Source organism: Amblyomma maculatum, chromosome 1 (genome assembly GCF_055883805.1).
Source record: "Amblyomma maculatum isolate TAMU_Amacu chromosome 1, ASM5588380v1, whole genome shotgun sequence".
Classification (NCBI taxonomy): domain Eukaryota; kingdom Metazoa; phylum Arthropoda; class Arachnida; order Ixodida; family Ixodidae; genus Amblyomma; species Amblyomma maculatum.
Window position 1 is genome coordinate 239731102 of NC_139344.1, and position 19789 is coordinate 239750890.

General features: G+C 43.6%; 2 long non-coding RNA genes across 4 annotated transcripts in view; one reads left to right on the forward strand and one right to left on the reverse strand.

Annotated features, from left to right (window-relative positions):
* Positions 1 to 19789, forward strand: part of LOC146206020 (uncharacterized) — a 103716-nt gene that overhangs the window by 45037 nt on the left and 38890 nt on the right. The gene's annotated exons all lie outside the window — the stretch shown is intronic.
* LOC146206021 (uncharacterized) overlaps positions 1 to 19789 on the reverse strand; it is a 37065-nt gene that overhangs the window by 17024 nt on the left and 252 nt on the right. The window contains exons 1-2 of one of the 3 annotated variants that reach the window (XR_014704314.1): positions 19126 to 19763; positions 16671 to 16719 (exon numbers count right to left, since the gene is read on the reverse strand). The exons of 1 other annotated variant lie outside the window; for it this stretch is intronic. This is a non-coding gene — a long non-coding RNA (uncharacterized LOC146206021). Of the gene's footprint in view, positions 1 to 16670; positions 16720 to 19125; positions 19764 to 19789 lie in introns of those variants that run through there. One more of the 3 variants, XR_014704313.1, reaches the window with a different exon arrangement.

Below are 19789 nucleotides of genomic sequence, written 5' to 3' on the forward strand. Positions count from 1 at the left end.
ATTTTTATTGCGAAACCAGTACTACGCCAGGTCTAACCGCTCGTGGCTATGTGGCGTGTCCGCAGTCCCCGAGCCGGCGCTGCGCCTAACAGAAGAAGAAGGAGGAGGAGAAGAAGAAGAAGAAGAAGAAGAAGAAGAAGAAGAAGAAGAAGAAGAAGAAGAAGAAGAAGAAGAAGAAGAAGAAGAAGAAGAAGAAGAAGAAGAAGAAGAAGAAGAAGAAGAAGAAGAACGCTAGGTCACCCGCAGCTAATGCTTCCGCTCCATATTCGGTTCAGCAGTGTTGAACCCTTGTAATTTTTTATTCCTGCTGTTTTTTGCTTTCCACGTGCTGTATTTCTTCATTGTGTTATAAGCCGCAGATGGCATTTCTCCGTGGGAAGCTAAATATTGTATGCTATAGCGCTTCCACCCACCGGCTTGGATCATATAACTGACGGAGGGCTTATAAGAAAAAAAAAACAAAAAAAAAAAACATGATGACAGCGGAAAGAAGTGGCCGAGGGTAAGTACTTGTCTGAATCATTATCTGCACTTCAACGACATCACTGGTCGAAGTGTTTTGTATTGTGATTTTTCATGACATGACCTGCGCTGCAGAATTTAGATGCCCTCTGGCATTCCAACAGCGACCCCGTCGACAGCGGCCTCGTTTTCGCTCTTTTTTTTTTTTTTTCGAAAGAGAGAGTGCGCTGACCACCGGCTTCATTGGGCTAGACGCTGGGAGCAGTGCTTCAGGATGGCCATGATCAATGACTGGTTAAGGCTCCGCCTGCCTTTCTTAGAACAGCAGCTTTATCATCACCTCAAGTGAGCTCAAGAATTCTATGCCACCGCTACCGGAAGGGTTGACCTTCGTCACCGGAAGATGTGCGAGGATGTCCCAGTGATATCTTCAGCTGAGGTGGCGGTTTCTTAAGACTGAAAATGCGCCCAACTGATTGCATCTTTCTTACTGAGTAACATTGTGTTACTCAGTAAGAAACCTGACTCGATTAGACCTGTCCTAATGAGTGTTTGATGAACGAGGGAACTTCCACGCACTATGTAAAACCAATAGGATCGCACGTTGTTGTGGGCTCTTTCTCCATACTTCTTCGCCGTGCCTTCTCTGGTACATTTAGACATGTCAGGCATCCAGAGGAACCAGATCCAAAACAATGGTTACATCTACTCTACAAGCCAAAAAAGAATCCAATAAAAAGTGCAATTTCTTGCGAAGCCACTTCCAGAAGGATTCATTCCTATGGCCTAGTATTCTTTTGAAGGAGTTTTTCCCTAGGGACCGCTTTCTGAGGGGCCTTTTCTTCCGGGAAAATTTTTTTTTTCCCCCGGGGCCGTATCTCCAGGGAACGCTTTATGCGGGGATGTTATTACGTACATGCGGCTATAACCCTGCTGCGGCTGTATACCAACAGTCGTGCAAGTGAGTGCAGTGTAACCCCGTTTACGAGTTTAAGAAAACAAGTGTTAAATGTGTTGATAAATTCTACAATATTCGCAATGCCTACTAAAAAGTTTTTTCTGAACCTACCTAATTCTAGAATCGAAACCTGCTCTACTTCGATGGTCCTCGATTGAACTGGCACTGCTAATGATCTGTCGATTCTTTAGGTCTTCGACTGGCGAGAAGATATGCAACTGCCAGCTTTCGTGTACACTGTGACGTAGTCTCGCTGGCCGATGTCAGCATATCGATGCCCCACACTTCATCAAAGCCATGGCACGCGTCACACCTGCGTGGGCGAGAGGCCATGGCTAAAGGAAACAACGGCATTTTTTTGCGTATCAAACGTTCTCCTCGGGCCTCCAGGCCTACCCCAGTGGAAGGCTGAGAATAACTTTCCACCACTTGAAATTTAGCACTGGTGATTTTGCATTTCACCCCCCATTAAAGCTATCTGTAGCGCTGATCTTACTGACCACCTCTTCTTTGTCGTTGTACTCTTTTTGTAGGAATAATCAAAATGAAGTCGTCTCGACAAAAGAAAAAAAAAAAACTCACGAAATCCTCCTTGGCAACCGAATACGGCCTTGGCCACTGTGTCACCATGGCGAGTACAGAGACATAGAAGCAAATAACTTCACGGAATCATCAAGAAATTCTCGCTTAAGTGAACTTTTTCAGAATTTAAACGGGCACGCAGCCGCTCGGAGTGATGAACCGAAGTATATTGCAAAAATTCACACAGGGGCAGAATTGAAAAAGGGGCTACCACCTCTCCCCCTAAGGGCACCACATCACTCCCCCCCCCCCCCCCCCCCCTCCTCAGCCGCCCCCTCTATAAGCGACCTATAAATACGCCCCTTCATTCACATTGTTCCAAAAAGCATATATATTTTAATGCTGAAAAATCTACGCTGCATTGTGTTTCCGCCACTTTTGATATATTTAAGCGATTTCCTTTTTGAACTTTTGTATTCAGCTTTGCTACAACCTTCATGAACTGGGTCAGTTCGTATGCGCCTTTGTGGAACTTTACTGGAAAATATGTGCAATGGGTAACAAAGCGTTCCAACGTCTAAAACAGATGCTTGCCTCTCTTGCTTCAATTCTCTGCATTTCCCCCGAAAGAAGGTTCTTCCTTGTCTTTTTCCTGTGACTAAAATGAGGTACGCCCGCTAACTCTTATGTTGAGTTACTGATGCCAATGACAACAGAGAGATCGATAAGCTTTATTTTATATCAATGATGGAGGGAGACGAGGCTAAAAGCTGCAACCGCAGCTTGACTGGTCCTCTCCCCTCTACATGAGAACAACAGGTGGCACTTGTTAGCAAAGCATACAGTACTAACGAAAAATACCGGGCACACGGGAAATCTTGGCATGGTCAGTGCTCAAGGTCGACAGCATTATACAGTAGCAAAGAAAAAGTCACCGTAGTGGATTTTGAGAAATCAAAACCTTTCGCAACCACGAAGAAAAAAAAAAAATGACAGCTTCTTAGTAATTGCCAAACTGGTGCAGGTATAAAATCTGGAAGTGTTTCAAGATACTATGCGACACTGCGAAGTTACGCAAGCGTCGCAGCTTAAGAATTGTTGAGCTCTAAGTTTAGCTGACAAAAATTTCGGCATGTGCGCCGCAGTGATGCTTCCTTACTCAGAAGCAGCGAGTTAATATTTCCCATATTGTTCACTTACCTGACAGTTGCAGCGTGCTGAAATATGTTCAACTGAAACAAATCTGCATTGAATACAACGGGATTTAAGTGAGGGATTTCTCAAAAGTTAGCTTAACTAAAAAGTTTGTTCAAGTGACATTTGTAAAACGCTATTAGAATTTGGCAAGCGTTTACCAATGATTTCAAACGGAACTCATTCATAACGACCCTGCATATAGCCGGTTACACTCTATACTATGCATTGGCATTCTTATCTGGAGTTACTGGCACTGAATGTACTGCTAACATAAAGCTAAATATATCTTTGCTTCTGAGCGCCCGCTGCAACTTGTAAAGGTGACTCCTTTAGTCTCTCCTACTGCCTCCATATCTTTTCCGTAAAGTGCATAAGGTGATGCGGAGATGCGATGACAGCTTTCGCGGCTGCTTCAGCAAGAGTAAACAGCGATTTCAACGCGAACATGGACTGAAATCCGCCTGGTTGAGTGCTTGAAACAAGAGTTTGAGAGAAACCAAAGTTTGTGAAATGCTGACACCGGTCAATAATTAATTTCAAACCAAAGTTTCGAGACCAACTCCGTCCCCTCTTCATGGGTGGGTTGAAAAACGAAACTACGGGTTGAAAATAAGTTGTTGGTTGGGGTCAGTGTTTCCTAAACTTCAGAGTAAGCATAATGGCAGTTGACAACATCGCCCCTGACCTAGTTCCGTTTTTTATCTCAAGCCCTAGCATGCGCGAACGTACTGGGAAAGCAGGTAAGAACTGATCTTAGAGGCACAACTAAGCAGCCAGCGCTTTAATGTAGTTTAAATTGTTGAATGACAAAATATGCCTGCCAGAAAAGTTTTTCTCTTCCTATTATGAAGTAAAATAAATTCTTGCACAATTTTAACCGAAATATTTCTTATTTCACCTTTTAAAATGCAGATTCGCGCGAGGTGAAAGACTGCGAATGTGCAGTCTAGGTTCCAGATGACATGTTTTCGAATTCTTAAGCTCCGCAACCTTGTTTCATTCCCGTCGCAGGAGATGACAAATCCATGTATATAAGACTATTAGCAAATTGTGATGCAGGTGCGTTTGAGTGTAGCGAGCTACTGGACACACACACACACACACACACACACACACACACACACACACACACACACACACACACACACACACACACACACACACACACACACACACACACACACACACACACACACACACACACACACACACACACACACACACACACACACACACACACACACACACACACACACACACACACACACACACACACACACACACACACACACACACACACACACACACACACACACACACACACACACACACACACACACACACACACACACACACACACACACACACACACACACACACACACACACACACACACACACACACACACACACACACACACACACACACACACACACACACACACACACACACACACACACACACACACACACACACACACACACACACACACACACACACACACACACACACACACACACACACACACACACACACACACACACACACACACACACACACACACACACACACACACACACACACACACACACACACACACACACACACACACACACACACACACACACACACACACACACACACACACACACACACACACACACACACACACACACACACACACACACACACACACACACACACACACACACACACACACACACACACACACACACACACACACACACACACACACACACACACACACACACACACACGCACACACACACACACACACACACACACACACACACACACACACACACACACACATATATATATATATGAAGGAAAGAAGCCAACAGTCGGCGAGGCCAAGGAAAGCGTTGGGGATAGTACTTTGTCTTTTTTTTTAAATATTTGCTTGGATAATCACAGAAATTAGTAATGTAATCTGTTTAGGGGAAAGATAATTAAACACAAAGTAGAAGAAAAAAAAAAAAATATATATATATATATATATATATATATATATATATATATATATATATATATATATATATATATATATATATATATATATATATATATATATATATATATATATATATATATATATATATATATATATATATATATATATATAAAGTCTTTGCAGATCCTATATTTAGTAATTAGGGGGTTTCAGTGTAGCTTTTCGCCTTTTTCGCGACTATTCCTCGGGCATAACCGCAGGGTATAAGCAAGAAGTAAGTTATTGCCGCATGACGAGATGTTCCGCGTCCGCCATTATGGTTGATAGTGGTGACGGTGAACACTCTCAAGGTTAGGCTACACGCAACACAAATACAGACAGCTGCCGCCATGGCGTGGTTGGTAAAACACCATACGAAAGCACAGTATTTACCAAAAGTAACCAGGTTGAAGTGTTTATTTCTCAGCCGTATTTAGAACCGTTGATTTACTCCAAAAGGCAAAAAGTTACCTTCACAGATAAAGGCGAGTGACTTTCTTTCCGTAAAAGTGATTAAAATTTTAAGATGTCCCACAAACGCTGCACTACGGGCTAAGAGAAGCAAACTTCCGACACCATCTGCGGCACATTGCCACTTTCCTTCTACTTTCTGTTCAAATATATTTAATTACAGTACTGATTCCATAATTTGGCAAAAACCAAAAAAAGAAATGAAGAAAATAAAACTCTCTGTGCTTTCCTTTGTTTGCTTCTTGTATATGGATATCGCAACGAGCCCTTCAATTCCTTACTCTTATGTGCTCGTCAGTATAGGCTATGAAATCGCTAGACAGTTTGTGTTTGACGTTGGGCTGCAAAATGCATACCACAAATAAAAAAAAAAAAAACAAGCATATAAAGTTTATATTCAAATAAAGAGCCACATCGACAGTTTCCAGCCGCCGCAGCTTTCCATGTTTTTATTTCGTCTTCATCCTGTCGTCACTGACAGTCGTGCCCTTTTCTGCGCTTCTTTTTCGGCGTAGATGGTCCCTTGTAGTGACAAGCTGAGCAGTTTATTCTTCGACACTGACCTTTCCAGCGAACTCTTGCAGACCTGCGGCCGAGAACGTATGACGCGGCGACTGCGGCTTATGTGTCGGCCCGCCTTTCAGTCGCGAACGGCTGCAGAAAATCGCTAAATTGGCACCGAGTTGCTAATATCGAGACCGACAGGCATTTTTCAGCGCCTAATTGGAAATACTGAAAGGGCCCAGGCATACAAGGCAAAATTCTTCTGAAGTGCGCACCTAATTACCCGCTAAACTTAAAGCTTTGCGGTGGTAATCACATGTCACATGGCGCGTAGAATCTCACCCAGAATCGCTCAACGATTTACATCGAATAGGTTGCTAGGCAGCGTCGTAAACCATTATGCGGCGCGCCGTTCCCGGTTCTGGTAAAATTTTACTCTTTTTTTTTTTTTTTTAGGAACCGCGGAATTTGTCTCGGCTACTCCCACCTGATAATCAAATGAAACGAATGCTACGCGTTACCGGCATTTTAAAGAAAGGCTAATTGTCCTAAAACATCGCTAAAGGTTTTCCAGGTTTATGCTGCGACTGTAAAGGGCAGCTTTGTTTAGAAGAGCCCTGGACAAGGTTAAAGAAAACATATTAAAACACTGAAAGTGAGATATGGCTATCGATCGTAATAACAAAAGCTGCGTCGTATACAATGATAAGTGCGAAAGTCCAGAGTTAAGTTGTGGCTACTGGAAGATACGATTGTGCCAGCAATCGAACTCATGCCTACGCCTGCTCAAGCTACAGGATTCCATCAGCAAGGGTTAACAAGGAGTTGCATACTGCACAGACAGTGACCTTTCGGAACTGTCCTGTGTTTAAAATGCCCATCTTAAATGATGCATATCGTTGTTGCACTCACATGAGGTCTTCACTCTTTCGTGTCTCAAAGAGACAGATTAAATTGTTGTCGTTAAAGGTCACTGAGCTGAGCCAAGCCTAGCTTCAAGTCAACAGTCCGAGGCGGCGTGTTGAAACCCACATGCTCGTTCCTTCGCGCGTGACAGCTGAGCCCACTGCGCATGACGCCAACTTCGCGGTCGCGCTAGGCACGACGGGGAAACGCATAGGCGTGGACGGCCCTGCCATTCGACCTCTGTCGCTCACGCAAAGTTCTCATTGGTGGTGGTCGGCAGCGGTGTGGGTCAAGGCGCGCTCAGCTGCGAACTGAATGACGTCGGTTAGGCTTCGTTCTTCCTGCCCAATTCAAGGCGAAACGAAGCAATCCTGTTTTTTTTTTTTTTTCGATCATGCGTGTACGCGCGCAAACCTACCATTGCAACAGATTTATAAGTCTGCGTTATTTTTTGTTAGGCTACGTTCCCTAATTCACTTATTGGTTAAATACGCTAAAAGGAACCATTTGTATTTTAAGTCCTCGCATGATGCTAGGTGAATAGTAACATATGCTTATATAGTATTCACTAACGCGACGGCTTCATGCGAAAATTTCGTTGTTTGCAGAACGAGCACTTGATTGCCTACAAATGCAGTTTTCTTTGACTCATCACTTTTATTTGTGTGCGAAGTATAGAATATGGTTGGACACTGTTATTTACATACTGATCCGAATGCTCCAATCTTCTGACTCGCAGCAACATTCTGCTTTTATAATTCGTCCTGCGCTCGTATCAACTATTTATGGCTGTAATTGAAAACCAATCATTTACGTTTTTGTAAATAAATAGCAGAAGGTAACTAGCATACCGGAGATGATCTGCAAATTAATTCTTATGGTGTAATCTTATGATTTGCAAAATATCGCTTTCATAAACAACTTGTTGAAAAATGTGCTGGTCCAGAATTTCTGGGCATGCAGCCCAGCTATATTGCAGCCCAATCCGGTGCTTGCAGTGGACGCCATAGGCAATAGCTGATAGCCGCTCGCATAACAGGTGCACATCGCACCACTGGCTAGAAACGTGACCTTGTTCAGCACTTTTCGCATGTGTTAGTAGTTTGAGTTCCTTCGTCGAAGTACAAGTATACATAAAAGAAGCCGCGTTTGCGTACGAATGGACGATGCGAATGAATTGTTTTATTTGTTTTATCTTGTGCTCCTTGCTTATGTCGTAACCGTATATTGTGTAGCATCTTGTATAGCAAGAAAACAAAACAAAACAAAAACTGCCTTATATATTGCAGCACAATTGAATCTTGATGCAGGTGAGCGCAAGGCGTTCCTTTCTTTTCCTCCTGGGATATACAGGCGCAAGAACAGTGGATGTTGAAATGAGTGCGTCCGCTAAATCAGATAGTCTCTGGAAGTTCCTTTTTGCTTTAGTTGCGAGAACTAGCAGCTCGTCTTTTGGCATAAGAGAGTAATTTAAATGCACTCCAGATTCTGGAAGTAAGCCCAAAATTAAGGTCCGTCGCGCTGCCATAAAATGAGCGTCACACACAACTCTTCGTGCTTGAATTTGGATAATGCAGTTCGCGCACTTTACCCATCTGTACATTTAAGACCTGTGTTTTTCAGGCAGCTCTGCGTGGGTTGGGAGCTGTTCGAGGATAGCATAAAGCACAAGCGGAGCCTAAGGAACGAGTATTTCTTTTCAGTGTGAACACGTAGTAATTTTTAGACTCACCTGTGCGCGCTGCTGCGTCAAGTCTTTCTTTGATTTTTATTTTGCCTTTCTTCGCTGATCTCCGCGTTGCGCCCTCGCAGTTCCGCGAGAGCCGTATGCATGGATCTGGATCAAGTCCAGGAGAAAGACATCTTTCTCCTGGACCATCTTTGGCATCTTTAGCAACGAAAAATAATTGCTTCAGCGGATTTGTATGATGCGCACAGACGCAAACTTTTATTGCGTGAGGAAATTTTGAAGCATTTTATTTGCTCGTATACTTTCGAATAGGGCCCAGTGAATTGGCGCTTTTGGTATCGTCGCTGTAGCATGCCTGAGCGTGATTTTTTCTGTCGACTTCGATCTCAATTTTCGCATTATGGCGATGCCTAAAACGACGGCAGGAACGAAGCACATTTGTTTGTATTTAATTGGATTGCGCTTATTTTTCGGGCGGGCTAGGAATAATGCCAATATTCTGGGTTTCAAATCGGCAGCTGACTCCAAACAAAAACGGTCTCTTTTAATATCTTCCACTTACAGTTTATTCCCGCGTGCGTTTCGATACAGAGACTGCTGTCATAACTGTTTATTGATTTTCGTGCTTAAAAGAAGAGTGGATACAAAGAAGTTGTCTCGTCACAAAGATTCTCGAGTCAACTGATATCCGGACGCAATACTTTTCTCGCCGAAGGCGCCTTTTTGAAGAGCTTGGAATTTACGCACATGTTCCGGTGTCCTTTTAGGCATGCTGATATTTCCGTGATCTGAATGATCAAGAGTTTTCCTCAGGTTTCCAACCGAAATGCCGTCGAAACGGTAGGGAAAGCCGAATTTGCGGAAGTGCCATGCCCGATGGAACGGCTTTCGGGATTCCTTCATTTCGCGGCTTTGTAAATTAGATTCACATTAATTAGCTCAACCGCAGGAGACACACACACACACACACACACACACACACACACACACACACACACACACACACACACACACACACACACACACACACACACACACACACACACACACACACACACACACACACACACACACACACACACACACACACACACACACACACACACACACACACACACACACACACACACACACACACACACACACACACACACACACACACACACACACACACACACACACACACACACACACACACACACACACACACACACACACACACACACACACACACACACACACACACACACACACACACACACACACACACACACACACACACACACACACACACACACACACACACACACACACACACACACACACACACACACACACACACACACACACACACACACACACACACACACACACACACACACACACACACACACACACACACACACACACACACACACACACACACACACACACACACACACACACACACACACACACACACACACACACACACACACACACACACACACACACACACACACACACACACACACACACACACACACACACACACACACACACACACACACACACACACACACACACACACACACACACACACACACACACACACACACACACACACACACACACACACACACACACACACACACACACGCGCGAGCGACAGGCAAACAAAGCAAGTGTCTGCTTTTTACTTTTCGTGAGAACGCTGTTATCCAGCGGTACACAGCTATTTTGTTTAACAGACAAGGGGCCGCGGGACCAAAAGTGCATTGGCAAATGAGCGTTTCGTTTTAGCTAGTATACGAATTATACGAATATGTGCTTTTTCCTCACGGTGTCCCTTTTGCTCCCTCAGTGTCGGGCAGCAGTTCAGAGACATGACCCTCCAGTCAACCTCTCCACACTCGCAGACATTAAAGCTGTCTCCCTCTCTCTCTTCGCACACACCGCAGTGCATTTGTATTCCCCGCAAATGGACTTTGACACCTTCGTAGCAGTGGCCCGGTTAGCCTAAGGAACCCAACAACAAATATGACAATTGTCGGCTGAAGCACTTCAGACGCGGAGTTGTATTTAGCCGTTATTTAGCAGTCTGTGTCCGTAAAAAGAATTGCTGGCCTTGTGCCGTTTAGGTGCTCCTGTACGCATACGTTACTCCTTTGCTTTAAACTTTACGACGCGGCATTCTTCGTGTACGATTTTGAGAGTTGCGGAGATACAAGTTTACAATGGAAGGTCATTTTGAAGGGTCGACCTAACTCTGAAAAATGTTATTCACGGTGATGCTCCATAAAGCCGCCTCAAACAAATTACCGAAAGGGGTGGTGCGCATTCGAAGCGCTTCAGTGTCATTGAACTGTTGTGCTTGCCAATGAAAAATTAGTCAATGAAAGTAACACGACCTATTGCACTCATGCTGGGGAGAACTGCGCTAAGAAATCTTTGAAATGTGGCCGAGTTGGTAGTTTGTTGAGGCTTGTGACTGGAAGCGTCAAGGAATGAAGCGCAGGACAAAGTACGAGGTGCAACTGCATTGCTTTCATGCTCTTTTTTCTTTTTTCGCACCCAGAAAGTCTAGTGCACATTTCAATAGGAAGTTTTTTACGAAGCTTTTTTTTTTTTTTTTTTTCGCGTGTCTCAAGATCTCACATATAACAATCAATATGCCCTCAGATCTCCCCTATCGAGACTTGAAGCTTTTTTGCTAATAACGTTAATTGCTCTCGTCAGAAACGTTCCCCATTGGTTTTCTATGCCATTCATGACTACTCGATGAGAGCGAAAAATTGACTTTAAGAGGAAGATTTTGATGCGCATCGCAAGATTGGACCGTCCCGTTTATTATTTCCATAACATCCTCTTTCTATATTCCGCAGTTGAATCACAATTAATACTGATGCGTAAGAAACCTGGACTTGGTGCCAGTGTAAGATATCGGCTTAAACGGCGTGTTGTGGTATATTGTGAGCAGCGAAAGTTTCGCACTACTCTATAAAAATTCGACAATGCATTCCAGAACAGGAGGAGGTGCGGTGATCCTGTCCTGTGGCGCTTATAATTAAAGGGTTTTAGTAAGTCTAGAAAGCGTGGCTTTAGTAAGCGACGGCAGGCGAATCGTCCAAAACAATAGAGAGAGAAACACCATATGATCTCAGCACAGTCTGCAATGTCTCTTGTTGGCTGAATCTACTAGCAGGATAGACAAGACTTACGTGTTCTTCAGATCCCATTGCAGAACTGACAGGTTGTTAATATTAGGGGTTCAGAAGCGCTACCAGACATCGACGGAGAAAAGGAACGAGACACATGGACAGGCATTCATTCTTTTTCTTTTCTCTGTTCGTATGCAACAGCGCTGTTTAACAATCAATACGAATCAATCCAACTATAGCCGAATCTGGCGTTCTTCTGACAGGTTATGTTTCACGCCAATTTTTAATACGAACGGCACTATTCATTCTCAGAAAGAAACGTTGCTTGAAAGCAATGAGAGGTCGTGACCGCCTAAAACTAGAATAAAATTAATCTTGAAATTGTAAACCAGCAATAACCTGTAGTAGGATATTGCTTAAAAGAAAATAAAATAGCAGTTGGTAACAATGGGCCATGTTTAACGGCACCTTGTATGCTACCACTGATAGATTCCAGTCCAGCTTTCTTTGGCATCCATTTTAATTTTGAGGCAAGCGTTTAACATTGCAACATGATGCTATCGAAATATAGATGAGGAATGGTCCAGTCTTTCGACGCTCAGCAAAACCTTTCTTTTAAAATTTGTTCATAGCTCGCATCGAACAAATAAGACTGCCATAGAAAGCCAATGGAAAATGTTTTGTGACGATAGAAAAAGCGTTAATAGCAAACAACAACGAGACCTCTGAGGAGAGATCTACGGATGTATTGATTGTTATAAAAAATTGTTGGATATGCGAAGAAATTGAATTCACAAACATCTTCCCACTGCGCGTCTAGAATTTCTGGGAATGATTACAGTAAAATCAACAACTTTTTAATATTCGACTGCATTAAATAAGTCTGAGGCACCGAAATGGTTGTTCTTATAAAGTCTCACAGTGAAAAAATAGCGCACACTGAGACACAGATAGAGAACAGGAAGGAAACACTCACAGGGCCTGTGGTGTTTCTTTCTTGTTCTCTGTCTGTGTCTCAGTGTCTGCTGATTTTTTCACCATGAAGCTTAACCAACTAGCCCAAACATCTGCCTTTCTTATGAAGTGTCGTGATAATTATCCTCTTGGTTAGGTACCAAGAGAAGCGTTAACAAAGAACTGCTTTTTTTTTTTTTTTTTCTAATCGTGGAGGAATTCTATGTCGCGGTCAAGAATGTGGACACAGTTTCACAGCACACTTCTTTTGGATTCCATGATGTAGGGAAAAATTTGTGTAGCACTTTGGACCACTAAAGTGCGTTAAGGAGAAGCTTTGTTTAAAAGTTAACTTATTCCTGGCTTTACTGCGTCTGCTTGTGTAGGTTTGTGTGGTGCGGCGTTCGAGGAAGCGCCAAATGAAAGGAGCAGCACGGACGCCTGGATCGGTATGAACGCGATAGCGTAAGCTACCAGCCAACATATAAAGCCCCGCTTTAACCGAGCCGTATGAACGTGCCTGCGTGGCCTAGGGATAACGGGAATGCAAGAGTATTGACAGGTTCATTCTGATATCACCCTCCCATATGAAAGGAGAGGCCCGAGTTGGCAGCGCCTGCCAAACGTAATGTCAGGAAGCCCTACGTCCAGTTAGTGCTCGGCCATGTCAGCTGCCAGCTACCGCCTCCCGCGTAACGAAAGCGCATTAAGCTTACGTCCACCTTAGGGAGGCGTGGGCACAGGGTGGCCCACCTTGACATATGGGGGCCGTCATCTTTGGTGGCATCACGTGACCTAGGGTGGCCACAAAGTGCGAAACGTTCTGCGAACGACCAGTATGAGACATTAAAGGATTTCGCCTTAATAAATAGCTCCTTGCATAGCAGCGAGCACGCCTTTTTAACACGAGCCCCAAAGCACGACCTCCTGGTTTATGAGATTTAACGCTCCAAAGCTCAGCCCATGACGGAGGCCTTCCGTCTCGCCTCTATCGAAATGCGGTCACCATGGCCGGAATCGAACCTGCGTCCTTGCGCTCAGCAGTCGAGCGCCCTAACTACCGAGTCAACGTGGTGGGTCGCATGATCTCTTTTCCAGGAATGAAATGTGCCTAACGTGACACCTGATCAGGAAGTTGCAGTGCCTTTGACGTGCTGCTCCCCCTCCGCCTTTTTTTTTTTCTTTTATTACCTTAGTAGACACACGCCCCAAAAATCCCTATGGCTTTGCACTGCAGGTTTATTTAGATCGATACGGCTGCTCTGTTAGCTCTTCAACTCACTACAGGTAATTTTTAACTGGCTCGGAAGCGCGCCTTGGCACCGCTGCGGCGTGCCTTCTTTTATATTGGCTGGCTTTCCATTTCGTGCGCCATTCTTTTCCTGCCGAATAATATAGCGCTCTTGCTTAATTCGGCAGAGGTATGTTGAGAGAATCACGCGCAATGAGTTGTCGCGAATAAGAGATATCTTAAATAGTGTTCGAACGCACATGTTTTAAATTGACTGAGTGACTCGGCGCTTTCATACTGTTTATACTCGAGAGACGCTGTCGCACCGCCAAAAAAAAAAAAAAATGTCTACCTGTTATATTGAGCCTCTCTTATGCCACCGTGGCCTCGAAGCCGAATGTGAAACTAATTGCCACTTGCGCAAGGGTGTATGAATCCTGCAGCTTTTTTTTTTCTTTTTTTTTTCGTTTTTGTTTTTTTCAAAGGCAAAATTATTCTTTTTCGACTGTTTGAGGATTCTTTTACTGGTACTTAGCAGTGGCTGAGCGTTATTACTCTTTTCTCTGCTATCAAGGTAACTGCTAAAGCTTCTCAAAGTTTAGTACACACGAGTCAGTAGCCGGAAAATGTCACTGCATTGTTCTAGTAATATAATCAACCCTTTGAGGGCAGCAGCCACAGTACAAAACAAACCAAGCTAGTATTTTTAGAAGGATTCTCCTTGATGACTCCAACGGAATGTTGGGTCTCGAATAAGCTATTCCCAAAGCTGCGCAGAGTTTGTCCGATGAGCAAATTAAAAAAAAAAAAACGAAAGGAAAACTACCAACTTGGAGCGGGGAATCCACTACGTCAGCTGTTTTTTTTTTTTTTTTAAATTTTTATTAAGGTCAAAAGTTGTTAGCAGGTTATCGTCATTTAACGAGGTACTCCTAGTAAGGCGGGGTAGCCGGACTTTTGCCACGCTCTTGTAATTTAATGAACGCCTTTTAGTATGATAAATTCAGTGGTGGCTATTCACGTGAGTTTCAGTTTCGCTTGTAAATTATACGCCCTCAAGATACGCGATATGTGTCAAAACTCTTTATAACCTCCAGTTCAAGCAATTTCCTCCTGCTACACTGTCTCCTCAGTGCACCTACTAGAGCTTATCTAAAATCAATCAGCGAGAAATGTTTCGCATCATTGTACAGGAAGGCATTTTAAACATTATATGAAGGAGAAACTAACCGAACGTGACGTACATTGACAAAGCCTGTCATAAAGGCCAGGCGACGTAGTAACCTTCTCCGGCTCTATATACGCGGCCAATAAATACGGGTCACCGCTTGTTAGAGCATATAAGGGTGGTATATGCATTATTTTGTTAGAGTAGCTGATGTAAAAGGCTCACTCACAGACCGTCTGTCCTTTGTCGAAAGAGCAAACTTTCGCATACCCTTCTTTTTCACTAAGTTTAACAACAGACTACTTTAAGTTAAAGGCGGCTGCCTTTCTTTTACCGTGGCAGCTGCATCATGAAACCTTCTCAGTACAGTTCTTGCTTTGTTACGTTAAAAAATAAAACGCGCGCTCGCTTTAATTTTAACATCCTTGCATAATTGGTATACGTCTTGGCGCATTCCATTTATGCATGGCTGTACGCTGGGACCGCAAACTGGAATTTAAGTCGAGAGTCAGCGAGGCTGCTGGACTGTTAATAAATTTAACGTGTACCTAACGTACAGCCTTTATCAAAAGTTTACAGCCCAGGGGGTCTATTTCTGAGCCATACTATGTGGCTCGCAATGCATTCCCAGGCTTCCATACTTGCTGAAGGCAAGAAGATTTTTCGTCCTACCCTCTCCAATGGCTAGGTCTTCCACGATTATTACAGAAGTCATATTATACGGCTTAAAAGCAAACCCTCTGGGCTGTAAACCTTTGATAAAGGCTGTACATACGTAGGCTGCGATCACACGGATACAACGCTTGACGACAGCAACACAGCTGAGGCGAAAGGGGTGGCAGCGGGCAGCAGCGTATGCCGGGTTATTGTTATTGTTATTTTTTTGCTTCCGTTATACATATTTTTACATAAGAACCTGCAGGCGACACGCCGATAAGGGCTGTGCGGGTGGGACATATGGAATATATGTACAGCAAGGCGGAAATTGCCTGTGATGGAGGATAATTATTAGACGATCAGTTAGCCAAGTTTAGCTAGCGTTTTATTTTTTATTTATAAGAACAATATTTTATTGCGAATTTTAAGACCGACACAACCAAAGGCTATCCCAGTTTTTAAATGTTCGAAATCGATAATGTGTTTATAGAGATATCGGATATAAAAAAGATGCATTTGAGCGCTCGTTCAGTGGGCTTTTCCACATTGCACATATTCAAAATGGTGTTTCTGTATGTGGTATCGTTGCCAAAATCTTATACCTTCCTCTCAATTATAGAATACACCAACGGCATCAACATTATGCGCAAAAAACACGAGTGGCGTCTTTTTGTAAACATGCAACGCGGGAAAGCCAACTCGAAAAGCTTTCAAAGGTGCGCTTTTGACATTCAATATTTTGAACCCCATTTCAGGTTGCGAAGATTAAAAAAAAATAATAATAAAACAAACAAACCTGGGATTACTCTTGATACTGATGGCCTTCAATTCCACGATATATCCCACTGTAATCAATCATAGAGAGGATGATTAGCTAATTACGGCAAATTAATCGTCTAATCGTGAAGCGCTGTCATGTATGACGTTCGCCTTGCTGTACAACCCACATGCGCAGGCCGCACAGACGTATCTCTCGCATTTTTTCTAATATAAATATGTAAAAGATGAAACAATAATCCCGTGTAACGCGCGCCTGCAGTGGTGTTAGTTTCGTTTTGCGGCGTTATCAATCGTAGAGACTAAGCATAGCGCGATCCGCTATAGCAAACCGGTTCATCAAGGTGTCACTTGCGCATGCGCAGACTGCTCAGAGAAGGCGAACTCCTGGGATCTGGGTCTGCGCAGGCGTAGATGAGTTTCATGCGGTAGCCGATCACTGTAGCAACGCAGTGCTAATATCTTTGTTAGCTTGCGCGTCAGTTTTACAGCCTAGACCGTCCGCAAATTAACAGACGCACTCCCTCCCCCTCCCCATTTGTCCGAACTTCACTACGTCTAGCAATAAAGCTGTTATAACGTTTAACATTTGTTTTAACAACTCTGGAGTGCCCTGGCGATTTCTTAGGTTGTCAATAATTTTAAATAATTTAGTGAGCGTGAGCAACTTCGCAACTATTAAATGCTCTGCACCTTCGGCACAGAATGCGACAGCAAAGATGCGCCTATAGCATTGTCCCGATATCACTCTATGTTCCTTGCCACGAAAATATTCACAGGGAGGAAAAATACGTGGAGAAACGCAGATGTCGACAAAAACTTTTCAACACTTTTTATGTTGTCCTATTTACTTTTTGCGCGATGATTTTAACGTCATATCATAGTTTCTTGCCAGTATGAAAATTTGCTGCTATTTTTTTAATCATTTGCAAACGTTCAGAAAGGCATAACTCATGGAATGGCGATAAAGGGTACAGCTTTCCCTTCCAGGTATTGCATATGAAATACAATCTCAAATCACGTTCCGTGGTTTGATAACATTTGTTTGCTTTATACAGCGCCATTATCATTACGACATTTGTGTTTTGTACTCGTTTGTAACTTTACCACTGCCTCGTTTTGATTTTTTCGAGATGTAAAAGGGTGATGAAAAATGTTACAATTATTGAAAAGTAAGGGAACAGAACCCTGGTTAAAATAATCTACGAATTCTTTGCAGGCGTAAAACCTAATGCTGCATATTAGTTTGTTTGCCTCTTTTCTCATAAAATCAAACCTAAATGTGATTTATCAGACCAACGCGAAGTAATTGAGTTGACAAGGATAGAAAATTGAAGGGCTCATTGCGGCATAACCGTCACTGATTCCGAGGAAAGCATAGGAGAATGTTTTTTACTTTGTTTTCGTTTTTTAATGTGTGGTCTTAGCCCCACCCCGGTGACTGAGGGGTTAAGGGGCCCGACTGCTGAACCCAAGAACGCAGGTTCGATGCCTACCCGGCGGCCATTTTTCGATGGAGGCGAAAAGCGAGGCGCCCGTGTTCTGTGCGATGTTAGTGCCCGTTAAAAAAACCCCAGGTGGTCGAGATTTCCGGAGCCCACCACTACGACGTGCCTCATAGCCCGAGCAGCTTATAGGGATGTTAAACCCTGTAAACCAAACCAATTTGTGGTGTTGATCAATGAGAAATTAGTAGCGTATCAACCAGAAAGAAAATTAGAACGTAGAAGGGAAAGCAAACACATGCCACCGGTGGAATCCGAATCCGCAACCTCCCCACGTTGCTTACAATGCTCCAACTCCCGAGTTGCGACGGCGGCTGTTCAGTCTCTTAATTTCGAGAGTATTTATGTTGCATGTAATCTAACCTTGACAGTGTACACTGCCACCCTCGACTCTATATCGGCACACGTAGGCCCATCCCTTCATACCGCTAGTGCCACTTACAAAAAGATCGAATGATGAGAGAGGTAGATGTCTGAGCACCATAATATGCTTCCTATGTACCAAGACTGCCAGAATCGAGACCTTTGTTAAATGATTTAAGCTGTCTAGCGGACAACGATAGGGAATTTTGGGGCGCGTTACGGCACATATATAAAGAAAGCCACGAATATCTGAAACAGAGGAAAACATTGAAAATATTTCTATTTATTTTTTTGCTCTTCCTTGCTGTTAAGAATTACAACACTGCTAACTTCTCGCTGATCAACGCCACAAATTAGAAAAAAAAGAAGAAACATTTTCTAATGATTTCCTTGATTTAGACGCATTGATGAGGAAACCGCTTTGTTTGCTAAAGTGTGCACGGTAATTATTTAGCGATATCTGTAGTGCGAGTTTTCAATACGAAATTAGAACAGCGTCTGTGAGGTCCATGCTGTTAGCCAAGTTGACACGTTCTTTGAAAGCAGCAGCTCGGACGGACATGCACTGCCCTTTAAATACTACAAATAGTGAAGGAAGAAACCAACCGTTTTAAATGCCGAGAATCCGTGGACACATCGGGCTGGCTCTTCACTGCATTACAAACGTCTAGAACAACAACGATGCCTGGTTTGGTTGCTGGCAGTGATGCTTTGATCAACCTCCGACAACACTTAATTAGCCTCTCTTTTGTGACAAATTAATTGTTCAAGCTTTGGAAACGCTACCATTTCTTCTTAGACGAATGCACCAGCTTTCCGGTATAGAACACGGGAAAGCGTTAAAAGCTGACCGATAAATTTGGCCTTGGACTTCAGAACTCGCGCGGCGTTAGTGTGCCACAGCTGCGGCGCACCGTCGAACAATTTCAAGAAAGCGAATTGGTATATGCGTACAAGCAACAAAAATGCAGCGAGTGAGTGTGCGTGGCGGTCTGCAACAACAGCCGGCTTTTCAACGGCCTACTAGCATGTTTCCTTCGTACCGGGCACGAAAATGGCACTTGTGTGGATACACAATACGGAGAACCTATCTTTTTTACACGCCTCGTGTATGCCTCGTGTGCTACAGAGTTATAATTTTTTTTTCTTCCCTCGCCTCCGTACCGCGCGCAGCGAGTTGGTCGAAACGCCTTCCACAAGATGGCGACACGAGCCCTTATTACAGGCTACTATCTCGGGAATAATATTGAAAGAAGGGTCTCGACTGCTT